Consider the following 14,337-nt stretch of genomic DNA (forward strand, 5'->3'; position numbering starts at 1 on the left):
TGTAAACTAAAATTATGCCAAAATAGCCCTAGCCAGGTAACTAGCTGGTTAGAGCATTGTCCTCATACATCAAGGTTGGGGGCTCGATCCCTCATCAGGGCACATACAAGAATCAACCAATGCATAAATAAGTAGAACAACAAATTGATATATATATATATCTTTTTCTCTCTCAAAAGAAATCAATAAGTAAAATTTAAAATTATGCCAAAATAGTATTCCTAAAAAGGAATTCCTATGGAATCTACTTAGTATAGAATCTATTCAGGTATTGGTATCTTGAAATTATATTTGTTCATGGTTGAATCAGCTAGATGACATTTCAAAGTTTCCTTAAAATAAAAAATATTCCTGCCCTAGCTGGTTTGGCTCAATGGATAGAGCATCGGCCTGCAGATTGAAGGGTATCAGGTTCTATTCCGGCCAAGGGCACATGCCTGGGTTGTGGGCTCGATCCCCAGTAGGGGGCGCGCAGGAGGCAGCCAATCTATGATTCTCTCTCATCATTGATGTTTCTATCTCTCTATCCCTTTCTCCTCTCCCTTCCTCTCTGAAATCAATAAAAATATATTAAAAAATATTCCTCTTAATTCTTCTGTTTCTCAGTTGAGAAAATCATATCAATATTATTTGACTCATCTTCCCCATGTTAAATATGACCATACTTTTGTTTTCTATAGTTGCCTTAAAATATATCTTAAGAAAGTAAAATAAAAGTAACTTAGTTTTTCTGTCCAAGAGTTATTTGTGGGCAATTTTAACTACTAATTTGTTTTAACCACCCCCTCCCCTTTAGTCTGCTTATAAGCTGCTTCAGAACCATTACTATAAATGAGTCATTGCTGAGGTACAGATTAAAAGCTAACATCCCAAATTCATATAGGAGTAGTAGAGAGGACATTTGGAGGGGGTGGTAGTATGCCTATATAGGTGGGCTTCCATATTTCTCTTTATAGAGTTATGCATATTTTATAATGTACATGTGCTAACTTATTGCAGTTTATAGATGTACTTTTTGAATTGGTATTATTATTGTGCATGGTGAATAATGATATTGTACATTTCCATGACATTGTGTTTGTTATTTGCATACATTCGAAGGTGAAAATTACATGCTTGATGTGACTAGGGGCGTATATGACTTAAAAAATCAGCATAAATGCAGGGGCATTTATTTATTACCCATGTAGATCGGCAATAAAGTTTTAAATAAGGAAGTCAAAAGAGACAGGGGTGCATTTATCTCTGTATTGGACATCAACGACAAGAGACATCAAGCCCTTAGGTAGGGAACCAGCTAAGTGTCTATGGAGAGTTTCATGTTAGGATAGAAGGATGAATGTAAAAGTGGCTCTTGACTTTCCATCAATCTGAAAGGATATCATGGATGAAGTGGTGGGATTTTTGTAGTGATTTAAATGCTAATTGAGAACAGTGCCCTATAAATAGTAAACCAAAACGTGGTGTGTTCTCAGCATATCCCATCCTCACCAGTTGGGTGTTTTAGTTGTCAAGAGAAATAGTACTGGCTAACATGAGGAGAAATGGAATATGCTTGACGTATTTTGGGTGACTCACAGAAATTTAAGGAAAAGCTAAACAGCCAAGCTTTAAGACGACAGGGACCAAGACAGCAAGAACTCTGTCAAAATCCATTTTCTGGGAGATTGGAATGGCTAGGTTCCAACCATCACATCCTGAAGATTCAAATCCCCAGGAGTGAGATTCCAATTCTGTCATCTTGGATTGAGTCACCCTTTAAAAGATGGCATGCGAGGGGTTGCTGTCCTAAAGAAGAGTAAGGTGCGGTTAACACAAGAAGAGAAAAGAGGTGCTGGACAGGCAAACACCAGGGACCTGCCACAGACACTTATGGTGCTTCATCCTTCTTTTAAAAAAAGTTGTAAAGAATGGGCTTGAGTAGTCTCTGAAACGAAATCTAGATTTGTATACACTTACATGTGCAGATAGACATCCCACTCATACATATTTTATACACTGCCTTCGGATGATCTCTGCCACTCTTTCCCTTTACTCGCTACTCTTGTGGTTGACTTACCGAGTGGCACACTACGGGCTGCCTTTTTCCCCTCAAAGAGAAAATTTAAAGAAGTGCAAAAAGGCCCCCAGGACACATTATTTTAGAGTGTCATATATGACAAGTACTGGGTCAGCGTAATACGGAAAGTCATTTTTGGGTTGATAATGAAGGCGGTTTATTTTTTTAGGCAAAGAACTGTGTTTCCCTATCATTTGGCTAGAGTGGAATTTACATAGACTTACGTGAATATTCTTATCTGCCGGTAGGAGGAGATTCTCCTGCTGAAATAAGCTTTTCCTTCTGGTGTGCTGTTTGGCTTCTGGTTCAGAACTTCATTTACTGTGTTAAAAACAGGTCCAGTGCTGTCAACAGAAATTTAGAGCTTGCATGTAATTTTCCTCCCTGAAAACGTCTATTTTTTATTACATCTTTTATTACATCTATTTTTCTCAAAATAAGATGGTTTGGTTTGTGATGTCATTTAAAAAAAAAATTAACCACGAGTGGAGCTAGCACTGTCAGTGATACTATGGGAAAGATTTTAATTGTCAAAGGCACTGTGGATCACATAAACCAACTACCTCTGCACTAAGCAGTGTTGGTCTTGTGGGCTGGAACAGCTAAGCTCGATCAGGGTTGTAGCAGTGGTGATCGTGGGAATGGCAGACACTTGTATATGTGTACATTGTGTAGCAGGGTTGCTTATGAAGATTATTATCCAACAGGAAATAAGCATTCTACAGACTGTGAAGGTTGGAAGGGACCAGGCTGATGCTAACTGTCTTGACGAGCTTGAAGAAAGGTGAGATTTGAATGCCATGGTCATGATAATCCACAAGATGGAGTCATTTTACACTGATAAAACATTTCCCAATTGAACACATGCGTGAACAATGCTGCTTTTAGCAAGATAAAGCCCAAAGTAAGAACATTTGGTTTATTACATTAAAAAAATATGGCTAGAAAACCACACAAAAACTACTGCTTTGATGATCACTTTGTCATTCCAGATTTTATTAGCTCATTTTGCCAAGACTGTAGGTTGAAAATTTCCCCTGTAAGATTAAATATGCCTCTTTTTCCCTTATGCCATGTTTACAGGAGATAGAACTGGATCTTTGGAAAATCTAATGGATTTTTGTTTATAAAATTATAACTCATTTCAAAATATTAAATGATAGAAATGAAAAAAAAATGTGTCACAGCATAACAAGTGGCACACAGTAGGTGCATAGTATGTTTGTAGGTGAACAAGATTGGTTACACAGGAAAAGTAAAACAGAAATTATGCTATATTGAAATAATGTGCTAATTTGTCTCCATGCAAAATAGTTGGCTGTTTAATAGGTCTGCTTTGTGCTTCCATCTTTTTTCTTTTTACCGTGTTGAAATATATGTTCCAAGAAAAAATCATTTCCTCAAATTAATAGAGTTCTTAATATCTTGATTGACAGCGCATATAATAGTTATATGGGTTATTGTGGGATTATTTATTCATTTTTGCTCTAGGCATTTAAGAAATAATTGAACTGAAATGAGTAGATGAAATTGGATTCTTTTTTAGTTATTTATTTTGGAATTGTTACTATTGAATCATGTGTTTTAGTCTTGACTGTATTTCTACAAAAGATTTTGAAGCAGTTTGACCAATAATTTCCCTTCTCTTTTCCCTTTTATAACAAAAGGTAGTGAATGTCACCTGCTTTCTTTCTAGACATGCAGATAGTAATGTGTAAAGTGTAAGTTTATTAATAATGTGAACAAAGCCTTTTCAGAGAGGAAGGGAGAAAGAGAGAGAGAGATAGAAACATCAATGATGAGAAAGAATAATTGATCATCTGCCTCCTGCATGCCCCCCACTGGGGATCGAGCCCATAACCTTGGGCACATGCCCTGATCGGAATTGAACTGTTGCTGCTCAACCACTGAGCCATGCCGACCAGGACAAACTTTCAGTATCTTCCAAAAATTTTTTTTCATTTATAAAATAAAAGTGATATGTATAGATGTGATCTTCTCTAAAATAAGTTCTTAAATTCAGGTAAAGATGAGCCCAGTTTTAATTAAATCCAATCAACAGAAATTGATAGCTTATTGAACATTATAAGGCTCTGTTTTGTCCTACCTATTATTTATTCATTTATTTATTTTTTCATTTTTATTGAATTTATTGGGGTGGCACTGGTTAACAAAATTATACAGGTTTCAGGTGCACAATTCTACAACACATCATCTGTACACTGTATTGTGTGATCACCACTCCAAGTCAAGCCTCTGTCCAATCACTATTTATCATCCTGGCAATCATCAAGCACACTATTGTCCATTTCCATAAGTCTTTCTTTCCTTCCTTCCTTCCTTCCTTCCTTCCTTCCTTCCTTCCTTCCTTCCTTCCTTCCTTCCTTCCTTCCTTCCTTCCTTCCTTCCTCCCTCTTTCCCTCCCTCCCTTCCTCCTTCCCTCCTTTCTCTCTCTCTCTCTCTCTCTCTCTCTCTCTCTCTCTCTCTCTCTCTCTCTCTCTTTCTCTCTTTCTCTCTTTCTCTCTTTTCTTTCTTTTCCCTCAATCCCACCTTTTAAAACTTAGGACACTAGAGGAGGAATAAGGAAGTGATAGAGCAGCTGAGAAATGAAGAGCATCAGAGAGTGGGGATGGAAGTCTTCCATCCAAGCTGGCATACCAGCTGTTCTAAGTAATACGTTGATCATAGAATGCCTAGATTCTTCCCTTAAATTATGAACAGGATACTCTTTGTTCTTAAACTCTTTCTTCCATCGGGTAATTCAGTCTGTTTTGGAGAATAAATATTTTTCTCCTACTCTTGATTCAACTTTTTGGTATCAGAAATCCATCTATTTGAAAATTTGATTTTACTAGCTTTTGGTACTCTTGATACACTCTAAAAAATACATGTCCTGCCAGGCCGGTGTAGCTCAGTGGTTGAGCATTGATCTATGATCCAGGATGTCACGGTTCGATTCCCAGTCAGGGCACATGCCCAGGTTGTGGGCTTGATCCCCAGTGGGGGTCGTGCAGGAGGCAGATGATCAGCGATTCTCTCTCATCACTGATGTTTCTATCTCTCTCCCTCTCCCTTCCTCTCTGAAATCAATAAAACATATATATTAAAAAAATACACATTCTAAGCTCTGAATTTATTAATGTTGGAGGGCTCTTGCCTCAAACTTGGTGGACACTACTAGTAGATTGTCAGTTTTCTCTGTCAAATAGACATAGAACCTGTGGTTCAAAAACTTTTATTTGCAAGTGGGAACCAGAGAGACCTCTCTGTACTGGACTAAGCAGGGATATAAGTAAATGGTCTGAATATCAAAATTACCATAACGATGAAATAACTTTCTTATCTCTTATTTCTTATTTATAAAGTAATATGTACTATAGAGGTTTTTCAGTCAGGCTTAAGATAATATGTGTAAGTCTTTTACTTCGCACAGTGTTTTCATGAGGGTAGATATATGGTTGTTTTTTCTGTTAGAAGTTTAGAAGACATTAAAGAGTATAAATATGGTTAGGATCAGCAAACATATCTCAGGAGAGAAGAAAATAAATTATAGGTTGGGAATTAAAGTAACTTTGGAATGGAACATTGGGAAGAAAACTGGTAGAAAGATGTTTCTTGAATGATTTTATTAGAACATCAAAAAAGTAAAACTTGTGAACTTTTGTATTAGAATATATATGTTTGACTTATTATCTATTTTTAATGATATGTCAACTTTTAAAAATGAAGATCAAACCTGAAATTACTACTTGATAATTAAACTCTAGTCTGAACTTATAAAATGTTTTAGCTTAAGCTGATTGTGAATGAATCAGTATGGTTAACACATCTGTAGTGGTTGAACAAATGAAATATGCAAGAGCAGTATGTTGGACTATGTGGAGAAAATTTGGAAAATTGAATTTCTTTAAACTACAGATCTTGTTCCCCAGTTTTTGTCTTTGTTGTCATGAAAATAATTACAAGCCCACATGCCCGAGTCTTAATGAAAACCTGGTGCCTGCAGAAATAATCAGAAGTATAACATGCTACATTCTCCTTCTAACCCATTTCATCTAACTTAACATTTCAACAGTATTTTTTTAAAAAAACTTTGAGTATATCAAACTCATGCAGATGCTCAGCTTTTAAAATTTTTTGTCATGTGGCAAACAAAAGAAGGAGAAGTAATTGAAAGGGACTGGCATTTGTAATCTAACATTTTTCAAGCTAAAGAGAAATTTTAGGGCCTTATGCTTTTAGAAATCCATTTCCAAGGTTGGTCTATACCGCCTTGTTACTTGAGTATCTTTAGGAGCCCACCTTTAATCTAGGCTGTAGTGATAGAAAATAGCAGCAACCCTCACCACCACTCTTTGCACACTTTCTGCCAGGCTGCCTATCTTCATTGTGGGGTGCTTCCTTGTTTTCCTAGTGTGGATTTATGTGAGTAGCCGGGGGTGGCGGGCCCACTCCATTTCTGCTAAGGTGAGCATAGAAATTCAAGGGAATGGAATTTTCCAAGCCTCATCTCTTGTTTGCTGTAGGAATGTAGAGCAGACACAATGACTCAAATGTAACTCCATATGTGCCTTAATGAGATTCAGACCCACTCATCCTTCTTTTGTTTTTTGTTCTCCTTTAAGCCTGCTCTATTCAGGGTATATTCTTTTTTAAAAAAATATATTTTTTATTGATTTCAGAGAGGAAGGGAGAAGGAGAGAAACATCAATGATGAGAGAGAATAATTGATCAGCTGCCTCCCACATGCCTCCTGCAGGGGATCAAGCCCGCAACCCGGGCATGTGCCCTTGCTAGTGACCTCGTGGTTCATAAGTAGACTCTCAACCTGAGCCACACTGCCTGGGTTACTCAGGGTATATTCTGGTATGACATAGATGGTTCTGAGTTTCGAAAAGATAATGGTCGTTGTTTAATGAATGCTATTGAAAAATTATATATATATTTTAAAAACAGGAGGCCAATAGCTTTCAGGACATCACTCAAAGCATTTCAGAGAGAAACTAGGATAGTAACCTTATATGTAACATGCAATATACTTTAGTGTTAGGTTTTTAAAGGTTCGTTATTTCTTTGCTTTTTCACACATTTCAGTAATTCTAACGTGTTTAAGGGAGGACCCTTGGGTTGGGGTAGATTGAATGAGGAAGAGGAGAAAGATCCAAGCTTATTTTGGAATAGGCATGTGGCAAATAAATGCTATCTTGAGATGTGGGTACTCCTTGTTTTTGGGAGTACCAAAAACTGTTATTCAAATCATTCTATCCCCTCGCAGTGAGGATGTATATGAGGGGCCATGTAAACCTCTCTGAGAACCACTGTTATCAACAGATTTGTTCTCCACCTGACACCAGGGTAGACAAAGTGTGTTACATGTCTACCCTGGAGACAGATAAAGTCTGTGCTTCCTGGATTAATTGTTAAGGAACTGTTATTCTTCTGGGAAGAAGAGAAATGAGAGAGGGAGGGGCTTGCCATAAACAGAAATGAAGCTAAAACATTTATTTTAGGATTAATCACTGATACTGCTCTAACCAAGACTATCATATTTAGTTTAGCTCTAGAATTTTTAATGATATTCATCAGGGTATGACTCAGATACATTGAGATTTACCACTTTTAGGTGACCTATTTGATCAGTTCTGACAAATGTGTGGTCCTGTAGCCATCCATCCTCGCAATCATGATCCAGAAAAGTTTCCTCTGTGCCTTTGTAGTTGGTCCTCTTCCTCCATGACCTTCCCAAACTGCTGATCAGCTCTCTCTGACTGGAATTTTGTTTCTTCTAGAATTTTATACAAATGAAATCACATAGTAGGTACTTTCTATTTTCATAGAGTATGTATATTTATGTGGCTTCCTTCAGTTACCATAGTGCTTTTAAGATTCAGCCATGTTATCAATGCTGAATCTATAAATGCTTATGTTTATAGTATAATACTATTCCACTATATGGATAACACAATAATTTGTTTAGCCATTCACCACTTAAAAGACATTTGGATTCTTTTTAATTTTTTGGCTAATACAAATAAAGCTGCTATGAATATTAAGGTAAAAGTCTTTGTGTGGACAGGCTTTCATTTCATTTATGTAAATATTTAGGAGTAGAATTGCCCGACCATGTAACAAGTATACGTTTAACTTTATAATAAACTGCCAAACTACTTTATGAACTGACTTCATTTTTCATTGCTCATAGCAAGGTGAGAGAGTTCTAGTTCCTCTGTATCCTTGCCTATATAAGTTAATGTCAATTTTCTTAATTTTAGCTATTGGTATGAGCATGTAAGGGTATCTCATTTATTTATTTTCATTGTTGTAATGACTGGTGCTGTTGAAGATTTTTTTATGTGTGTATATGTAATCCACATATCTTTTTTTGTGATATGACTGTGCAACTATTTTGCTGACTTTAAAAGACAGATCATCTTCATGAGTTTAATAATTCTTTATAATTTTGGATATAAGCATTGTGTTTTCTTCCATCTATGGCTATTATTTTCATTTTCTTAGTTTTCTTAAGAGGAAATGTTTTTCATTTTGTAGTCTAATTTATTGATATTTTCTTTTATATTTATGTGCTTTGTGTCCCATTTAAAAAATTCTTGACAAACTCAAAATGCTTTGTTTCCTAGACATTATGTAGTTTTAATGTTTATATTTAGTCTAATCTACTTGGGCAGATTATTTCCACTTTATTCTTTTTCAAAATTTTCTTTGCTATCTTAATTATTTTTGCCTTTCTGTATAAATGTTAGCATAATCTTATCTATATGAAAAAATCTTTCTTGGATTTTCATAGGAATTGTTTTAAACTTGTATAAAAATTTGGGGAGAATTGACATCTTTACTAAAATGTTAAAGTTTCAATCCATGATCACAGTATATCTTTCCATTTATTTAGATCTTTGATTTCTATCATTAGTATTGTGTAGTTTTCAGCATGTAAGTCCTGTACATGTGTTTTTAGATGTAGACCTCTTATTTCATTTTTCCCCCTGAGTGGTTATAAGGGTATTGTGTTTTATAATTTTAGTGTTGACATGTTTATTGCTTATATAAATATATAATTGATTTTTTTGCATGCTTATCTCATATAATGCTACCTTGCTAGACTTACTTAATCTATGAAGGTTTTTTTTGTTGTTGGCAGTAGTGGGATTTTTTGTTTGTTTGTTTTTTGGGGGTATAGATTCCTTGGAATTTTCTACTTAGACAGCCATATCATTTGGAATTAGAGTTTTATTTCTTTCCAATCTGCATGTCTTTTATGTCCTCTCTTTGTACTACATTAAATAAGGAGTTGTGAGAACAGACATCTTTGCCTTGTTCCCTGCTCTTAGGAGAAAAGCTTTGAGTCTTTTTACCATTAAGTATAATATTATCTATAGGTTTTTTGAAGATGCTTTTTATCAAGTTGAGGAAGTTCCCTCCTATTTCTATTTTCCTGAACATTTTTTCTCATAAATGGGTGTTGAATTTTGTCAAGGTATTCTCTTGTGATTTTTATTTTTTATCCTGTTTATGTGGTAGATTGAGTTGCTTGATTGATTTCATATAAGAATCAGCTTTCCATCCCTGCAGTATACTTCAGTAGGTCATGCTGTATAATTCTTTATATTGTTATATTGTTGGATTCTGTTTGCTAATGTTAAGGATTTTTGCATCAATATTCATAATGAATATTGATGTAGAGGTTTTAGTTTTCCTTTTCCTGTCTCTGTCTTGTTTTTGTATCATGGTAATATTAGCTTCTTAAAAACTCTATGTCAGTATCTTGAGATTTTTGTCTTTGATTCATAGATTATTAAAAGTAGTTGTTTAGTTTCTAAGTGTGTGGGGGATATTTCTATTATTTTCAGTTTGATTCCATTCTAGTCAGTGAACTCAGTGTGATTTTATTTATTTTAATTTTGTTGAGTTTTTTTTTTTTAATGGACAGGGTATTTTATCTTAGTATATTTTCTGTGGGCTTTGAAAGTATATGTATTTTGGTGTTCTTGGGTGGAATATTGTATATTGATTGGATCCTACTGGTTGATGGTGTTAAGTTATTATAGATCCCTGCTGATTTTCTGTTTGTTCTATCAGTTCTTTCAAGAAGCATATTGAAGGCACCAACTATAATTATGAATTTGTCTATTTCTTCTTTTAATTCTATCAGTTTTTGTGTAACTTATTATGCAGCTCTGTTATTTGATACATATCCATAAGATTGCTATCTCTTCTTGGTGGATTGATGATGTTATTATTATGTAATAACTTTTTCTGTCTCTGGTAATTTTCTTTGCTCTGAGGTCTACTTTTATCTGATTTTAATATAACTACTCCTGATTTCCTTTGAGTGATGTTTACGTGATATATCTTTCTCCATCATTTTACTTTCAATTTGCTTATATTTGATGTGACTTTTTAGACAGCTTGTAGTCAGGGTATAGTTTGGTCATGTGGGAAGAGGGAAGGATGCTTCATTACTTCTGGGCAGGCGGTGGGAGTTTGGCTTCCCCTGCAGTGTCCACTGATGACATTGGGGACTGGTTACTAACTTCTGGGATGAAAGTTCCAGCCTCCCACATGGCTTTCTCTCACATATCAGTTTGAATGTTGGGGTGACTCATTACAGTGTTGAGAGAATGGAAGTCTAGGATCCTCAGTTGGCTTGTGCTGGTGTGGGTGATGGTGGAACCACAGCTTTTTTCCCTCTGGTGTTTGGCTGGAGTAGGGCTGTTATTGCCTACGGTTTTCTATATTTTGAGGCTGTCCCTCTCCTGGTCCTTTGGCTAAAGGGAACCATCTTTTGTTAGGGCTTTTGGTTTTTGTTTGTGCCTGTTATTTCAGACTTTGCCCGCTTTTTCCACTTCAAGTCTGGAATATATGAGGCAAAAAGAAAACCCAGCATCTCATCATGGATTCTGAGGTCCCTAGTCAGTCTCTCTTCTCCCCATCATTAGAATTTTATGTTTCTTGTGTATGTAATGTCTAGGGTATTCAGTTGTACTTAGTGGAAAGAATCCCTAGATGGAGTAGAAGTAGGTCTCCCCTACATTCCTGGAGATGGAGCCCATACTCTGCATTTTAACAAGATCTCTGGGATCTATTGCTACAGATTCACATGTTGAATAGTGAGGCTCTATGTAGTTAGTTACTATTCTTGTTAATATTGACATTTCATTCTTATTAGAAGTTCAGAAATGGAGTATCAAGTTACCTTTGTTGCAAATTACAGGTTTTGTTTTGCTGTACCTTGTGCTAATTTTTAGATGAATTTCTCCCTTACTCATAATCATGATCATCAAATATTACAATTAAGTTTGAGACACCTTTGACTGATCAATATCTTAACACAAAACAAATCATTGGCAAAGGTTTTCCCAGGAACTTAAATCATTCCATAGCTGTTTATGAAGAATTACTTTAACTCTTCATCTTGCCCATCTTCTGTATGGAATATCCAGTAATTATTCTCATGAGAGCATGTGCTACCAAAGCTCTGATTTTTTTTTCTTTCTGTTTTACATCTGGGACTCACTGCAAAATAAAAGAAGCAATACTTTCCTTGAATGTTATCAAATTTTAATACCTTGTTTTCAAATACATATTGGGGATAAAAAGATGACATTGTTAGATTCTTAACTTTAAAGGAATTTATAACATGAACTAGTAGGTTATTAGCCTATTTCAGTGAAAGCAGTAAGAAAACAAACTGCTTGACATGGAAGCAAAAACTTATGAGTAACTTTTATGTTGAAAAGTACTGTTTTTGTGTCCTTAATATACTGCATAAACCTACATTGATTCGCTTTGCATGTTGTTAAAAGATATTTCACCAGGGATCCTTCTGTATTTGGCATATATTCTGCAGTAGCAGAGGATAACATTTTATTTTCAGAAGAAAAACGATCAGTATGTAGTTTGTTATTTTATAGGCTTCATTTCTCCTATAGGGCATGAAATCTTGGCCTTGAAAAATAAGAGAAGCAGTGGAACTGAAAATGTATGAATATCAGATTATTTACAAAAATATTATTATTCCTTCTATTTGTCATTTACATTGTCAAGCCCCATTTCTTTTTTTCCTGTAACAGGATTTCCAGATGGTGAATTAATATCACTTTCAGGAACTCAGTTCTCATTTCTAGGTATTCCTTGTATTTATCTTAGGAATTTTAAGTATCCGTTTATTGTTGCTTAGTTTTTGACATTCCATCTTCAAACTGAGGGAGAAGTGCTCTCTACTGATAACCTTTTTCAGTGTGTGGATCTTGTGTTCTCTAAGGCAGTGATTCTCACACTTTTTGATCTTGGACTTTCCTCATATATGGAAAATTATTGAAGACCTCAAAGAGATTTTATTCTTTTATTTTTATAAGTTATGTCAATCTACATTTGTCATATTAGAAATTAGAAAAGCTGAGAAAATGTTAAAAATTGATTTATTTAAAATAATAGTATACCCATTATATGTTAACATAAATAACATAAAAAATAGCTGTGTGTTTTCAAAAATTAAATTTTACAAGGATGGCATTGGTTTTCATTTTGCCAAGCTTTTAAATATCTGGCTTAATAGAAGACTGTGAGGTTTTCATATCTGCATTTTCATTTTAATATGTTATTTTTGAGTGAAGTCTATGAAGAAAATTTGGTTTTAATAAACATATGCAGTTGGAAAAGAAAGGAGTATTTTAATAGCCTTTTCAGCTAATTGAGGATATTCTTTTTTCCTATACTAAAACTCAATAAATGGCAGCATTTTAAAGGTTAGTTGCAATGTGGAATCTGAAACCATATCAAATATTTTTGTACACTGTTACACTAAAATCCATGTTGCACTTTCAGGGGCTCATTTAGCCAAGTATAATTTTATAATTTCATGCATTGGTCATTTGGAAAATATTGTTTCACTGAATTATGAGATATTACAATGAAACATTTGTTAATATATTCATAGATGGAATCAGAAAGTGTTTTCATGGCAGCCTGACAAGCTCACAGTGGAAGATACAAATACTCCAAAATTCTAATTTTTGCCTATAAGCTTGAATTTTATCATTGACAGCAAATCCTGTCACTTGTTTTCCTGAAGAGGCAGGCTCACTTTATTCATTTTCAAGGTGTTTGCCAAATACCTAAGTTTGAATAACCATAATTTATGTTAGTTGTAATTTCAAGTAAAATGGTGTCCCCTGAAAAAAATTGCACTAGTGACCTTCCTTGAGATATCCCTTATAATTTGGTATGTAGTGGAAGTGTGATATGCTTGTGCACTTCCCATTTCTGTCAGACTATTAAAAATGTTGGACTTTAGCCCTGATTGGTTTGGCTCAGTGAATAGAGCATCGGCCTGCGAACTGAAGGGTCTCAAGTTTGATTCCATTCAAGAGCACATGCCTAGGTTGCTGGCTCGATCTCCAGTAGGGGGCGTGCAGGAGGCAGCTGATGAGTGGTTCCCTCTCATCATTGGTGTTTCTCTCTCTCTCCCTTTCTCTCTGAAATCAATAAAAATATTATTTAAAAAAATATCTAGCATTTATTAAAAAAAAGTTGTACTTTAGTTTAAAGATGTAATAAAATTGTTACTGTTTTATCAGCACATTATTAAGTTCAACTAGCTTTTAAAAATTATTATTACTGTAAGTATGTAGAGGTGTAGAATATCATGACTCCTCATACAGTTGGGTGCCACTGCCTAGATTCCTGCTAAAGTTCCAGAAGTTTCACTCACCTGTTGCTTTTGCACCATCGGTGCAGATATCAACACAGTGGAAAAGGCAAGAACCTCTGCACGTTAAAATGAGAATAGATTTGACCTTGTAGAACCCCTTTAAGAGAATGGGTTTCAGAATTCCCAGGGGTTCATGGACCAAACTTTGAGACCGCTGCTCTAAGTCATGATATATAGGACAATGGATGTAGTTTTTAAAAATGCTTACTGCTATGTAATTTTTGGGTGGGCTTTGACATTTAAAGGAATTTCTAAAAAATAGTTTTGGTAATCCTCATTGTACCCCTGAGATGTAGGTGGCAATTAGAGAATCTGAGAGGTGGAGAAATCAAGTTCTGTGTAGCCAACCCATTTTGCCTGTGGCCAGGAAAGATAAGTCAGAGGACATGCTGAAAGGGCTAGAATTCTGATTCAGAAGGAGGCCAACAACAGAGCCAGTATCAGCCTGGACTAAAATAATATTGAGTGTGAGCTTTTCCGAACTTCCTGTTTTTCTCATCTTGTACACACATTTGAAGTCTTCCCTGAGGAAGAGTATCTAAAAAATTAT

At 35.2% G+C, this 14,337-nt stretch overlaps 1 protein-coding gene across 3 annotated transcripts in view; it reads left to right on the plus strand.

The window, feature by feature from the left end:
• ADAMTS3 (ADAM metallopeptidase with thrombospondin type 1 motif 3) overlaps nt 1–14,337 on the plus strand; it is a 238,617-nt gene that overhangs the window by 50,497 nt on the left and 173,783 nt on the right. Inside the window, exon 2 of one of the 3 annotated variants that reach the window (XM_079769487.1) lies at nt 2,767–2,843. The exons of the other annotated variants lie outside the window; for them this stretch is intronic. The gene's annotated coding sequence lies outside the window, so the exon portion shown is untranslated. The remainder of the gene's footprint in view (nt 1–2,766; nt 2,844–14,337) is intronic. 3 annotated transcript variants of the gene reach the window in all.

This window comes from Cnephaeus nilssonii (genome assembly GCF_951640355.1).
Source record: "Cnephaeus nilssonii genome assembly, chromosome: 1".
Taxonomy (NCBI): Eukaryota; Metazoa; Chordata; class Mammalia; order Chiroptera; family Vespertilionidae; genus Cnephaeus; species Cnephaeus nilssonii.